Raw genomic sequence first — 4,882 nt, 5'->3', positions numbered from 1 at the left:
CTTTTGTCTTTTGCTTATTTTTATTTTCCATTTTGGGAAAGTTGGTTTTAATGTTGAAGCCCTGTGTTGGGTCCAAACTTTTTAGTACAATTGGGTGTGAGATAACTCAAACTGTAGCCTGACAGTCTTTTTAAAATATTGTAGATTTAAAGGGATAGTTCAGATTATGTGAAGAGGGGTTGTGTAAGATCTACCTACAGCAGATGACGGTCAGCACGGCTGCAGTTCAGAGAGGCAGAGGGGAGTACCAGTACAGAGGAAAAGCAACGTGCTGCTGTGGACAAGATCAGCAACAAAATAGATTTTAGACACCTTAAAAAAGGTCCACCTTAAAAACCAATATAGGTTGAAGTGTACACTCTATTTAGAATATTTTCTTTGTTGTCGGACAGCCTTTTCTGTCTGGAGACTGCTGTTATATAAGAAAATTATCGCTCTCTTTCCAGTCCAGCAACACCTGTATTCTGTGACTTAAAATGAGTGTTTATGCCATTGAAGTTCAATTGAACAAGAGAGAGTGATATTTGGCTTATATGACGGTGGTTTCCTGTCAGTAAAGACCGCATGCAAGGTGAAAATATTTTAAATATAGCGTACACTTTTTTATTAGGTGGCTATAATATATTATAGCCACAGCAGTACGTTGTTTAGCTCCCTGCTTCTTCTCTGAACTGTGGCCACACTGATCACCTTCTACTGTAGATAAAACACTGACTACGGATAAGAACCTCATACACCCCCACTTTAAATAATCCAAACTCTCCCTTTAAGACAGTTGCCATCCTGCATTGATTTATCTTGACGTGCCCCTGTCTGCACTGGTGAAAAAAAAAAATTGTTTGTGGTTGCACCTGTGCAAATGTAACCCAAGTTTTCACTGCAGTTTTTAGTCTATCACAGATTTATGAGAGGTATATTAAAGAAAGGGAATTGTAAGTTAAACATAACATAAAAAAAAAAAAATAAAGTGTAGCATTTATTAAAATTTATAGGGCTTGTTTTAGTAATCAGTCACTAAAACTGGAAAGTCAACCAAACAATATATTTGCAATAAGAAGCTCAGATATACCTAAAGGTGCAATGAGAAACTCGTGTATTTGAACACGTACTTTTGTTGGTGATTTATTATTCAGTAATGAATTTATGATGATTAAGGGTTTGATTCTCCCTCAGTTATATCCAAATCAAAATATAATTTTTGATTCAGAGCTTTGGGTGTATTTTAACTTCAATGTCTTTTAAGTTGTTCTCTTAAATCCTCGCAAGTGATTAATGCAAATAATTTTATATTTTTTGGACCCACAGTGCCTTTTGGGAGGAAAATCCTTTGTACAGTGTTTTTATTTTCATTTCCTCATTCTGTATGTCTTCAAATGATAAACATAAAAATCATGAGAGAATTTATTATATTTGCCTCATAAAATGCTTGAAACCTGATGCTAAATGCTCACCCTCTTGAGTGCTAATGCTAGCTGTCCCACTAACTTGTTTAGCCTACCAAAGACTGCTCTCAGGCCACTGCAGATTTAACTACTACACTTGAGTTCATGATACCTGAATGATTTCCTTGTAGAAAACTACGTTAATCTACTTTGAGGTTGAATAATGGCATCTTCAGATCTGAAAAGCCATCGCAACACAACATTGGATCACATTATTGGAACCTGATTTTGGGGCAGTACTTAAAATCTCAAGACAAAAATGGCTTTTTTGGGGAGTTTAAGTCATTATTAGGAATAATATTTTGAAAAGGTTTCCCTCAAATATCCAAAATCTGCTCACCTATGTTGTCGTTCGGCTCCTGTTGGGAATAAAACCCTGTTTATCCAAAGTGATCATCAGCATTTTATAGCATCAGACGTTTTGTTCAGCAGCTGTTGTGAATTTTCAGCCTTACCACAGATTACTCTGCTGAGATGTTGTCAACCGGCCGCGCTCAGCGTGAGCCGTCTGGGAGTAAATAGTTGGTCATCAGAGAAGCTGTGGTGTTGACTAAAAGAGTCTCAGTGCACCTCAAAAGCCTCCAGCTGCAGGATAATTTTCCCACCCCGTTTATGTTCCTTCTGTTAAAATGCCTGTTAAATTCCTGTGAGTTTTATATTATTATTTGAAGACGAGTGCCAGGTCTATTTTCTAACTTGGACAAAATAAGCTTATGCTATTTGAAAAAGTATATATTCCCTAATTATTTGCTTTATAATGTGCATGTAAGTGCATATCCTTAAAGAATAAAACTCTCAATCAATCCTCTTGTCTGTATATTTTGTATATTTTGGCATGAAAATAATGGGTTCCTTGTAAACCTTTTGTCAAGCTTAACACGTGTGGTTTAACTTTATTATGTACATGTTATAAGTGACTACTTTTTTTTTACCAATTTAGTTGCAGTATTTTTGTTAATTCCCTCTAGATGCTCATTAAGTTTACCCTTTTAATTAACGTTCTGAAGTCTCAGAGACAAAGGCTCATCAAAGCATCCACATAGCAGTTTATTATTTACATGTGCATTCAAACTATTTACATACAGTACATGCTCTTTACATTCCATGAAGCAACACCTCAAACCTCCTATTGAGTGTTTTTATTTAGTTGAGATTTTTATGCAACAATACAAGCAAAGAAAAAACTGGGTAATATGTAAAATAAGATGGGATAAGGAGAATTAATACATAAATACCTCAAACTGAATGACGTAAAAGTTGTGGCACATTGTGCTGTACAAAGATTTACATTTCTTTGTCTGGGATATTTAAAAGAAGGGTATTTAAAGGCCCTGTACACACACACACACACACACTCACAGCAGTTTTTAGTCATTTTGGTTAATTAGACTTCTCCTGTACGTTTTTCACAGCAACCATATTGACATGAATTAACACAGGTGTTACCAATGAAACTAATTAAAAGTTCTGTTCCACTCAGGTTAAACAGAGTCAGGGTGCTGCTGTCGTGCATGTTGGCTGACTGGAAAGGCTCTGCTGCACTAAATGGAATGGGACCTTAAGTGTCATGAAATTCAGTCTTCTAACTGCAGTGACAAAAGTAATTTGTCCCAGGTGAGTAAAGTACAGCAGCTGACAATCAATCTGTCTTCACAGAGCCACACAGACCTAAGGGGAGCTACAAATAGGCAAATAAAGGGGAAACACCTGTGCGTGTGCAGCATGCATCACTATAATTTTTTTTTAAACCACTCTGAGGAGGACGATGAGGCTGGTGTATAAAAAAAGCTAGTTGACCTTATTAGACCTCAGTTGCAAATATTCATCTCGACTCTTAATGTCTTGCCAAATGGCAAATTGAGGAGTTTGTTCAACCTTTTATGTTGTCTTTGACTGTGAGAGTAGGTAAAACTTAAAGCAACAAAAGTGATAGTGCCACCGTAATCACAAAATATAATGTCAAAAATAAAATTATCTAAACAAAAGTCTCCTGATTCTTTTTAAATGTCTAACACACTACTCACTGTCAGAGATGGGCAGTATTTATATTGAATGTATTTTATTAATGTATTTAAAATGTGATTTGTATTTTGTTGGGCAAAAAAAAAAAAAAAAAATCCCCTCCAGTGAAAATCATGTTTTAAACCTTGTTCATGTGTTCATGTGGTGTTTATCATGTGTTATGAGACAAATCAGTAGTGAACACCACGCCTGATCCAGGTGCAGCTACTTAGGGGTAGGGGTGGGTGTCGGGGGTGTGGAGATGTCATGAGTTTTTAAATACTAAATCAAAGCAAGGTGTAGAGCTATATGTAAGCAATTTTAACAAGATATTGCACTCATTTTGCAAATAAATAAATAAATAGAGCATTTTTTTTATTGTTTAAAACATCACTGGAGGTGGACCTTAAGGTCAGACTCATATTGAGGCTACTTAAAAAAAAATGTGATAATATCGGTTTGTATAAAATGTTTTCTTGTATTTTCAAGTTGTAGAAATTACTTGTATTTACATTTTCCATACCTGTGTTTTATTTGTATATTTAATGAGCAAGTATCTGTCTTTTGTAATTTTGCCCATCTATGCTCACTGTAACTTTACCTGGGAAAATGTAAACAGGGGCTCCACCATTCATAATATAATTCATAAACCATTTAGTTTGATTTCAAGGAGGATCCACTGTGGTGGCTGACACAAAGAATAACCTCATAGAAATGTCCAGGCTTCTCATTGATGGTCTTGTTTACTCATGTAGGTCATGATGAGGCATGAATAATAAACTGAGACTGTTAAACCAGTTAAAAAATCATTGTAACAGGTTTAACTTGATTCAGCCTGAATTTTTAGATGCACTTAATAGTCAGGGGCTGCTGTCTTCAGGTGAAGTTTCCCAACCAGCTGCATGCCAATTAATGTTTAACAGACCAGATTGCAAGCAGTCAAATCATGTGTCACCCTGCAGATTACTTCGCTTTTGTTCGGACTGCACGTTTAATACAAAGTATATTTGATCTTTGTTGAATGGGTGCTGTGACGGATTCAGAGCAAATAAAACGGGTGAAAACGGACATCCTTGTCTTGTTCCTTGTTGCAGCTGGACGGGCTCACACGTACGGAAAAAGTCACCAAGGATGCATTAAAAAAATTAAAAGTATTCTGATATGAGACTTTTCAAATGTAAATACTGTACACCTATTCACACACAAAGACACACAGTCATCTTGGTTACATTCAAGACTGAACCTGAGACCTGCAATAAGTCTTACAGTACGTGATTCAGTAACGTGTAACGCTAACTTCAGGAGCTGGAAGTTCACTAAAACAATGAGCTCAGGATTTATAGGAATTTTAACTAAATCATTATTTTATCATCTTAACTTACAGTGAAATTGCGAGTTGTTGGCTTGTGTTTTTTTAGTAGCAGCTGTAAAGATAATAC

The sequence above is a fragment of the Lutjanus erythropterus genome, chromosome 16, assembly GCF_056507025.1.
Source record: "Lutjanus erythropterus isolate fLutEry1 chromosome 16, fLutEry1.hap2, whole genome shotgun sequence".
NCBI classification, from domain to species: domain Eukaryota; kingdom Metazoa; phylum Chordata; class Actinopteri; order Lutjaniformes; family Lutjanidae; genus Lutjanus; species Lutjanus erythropterus.
Note: the sequence above shows the minus strand (reverse complement) of the source record.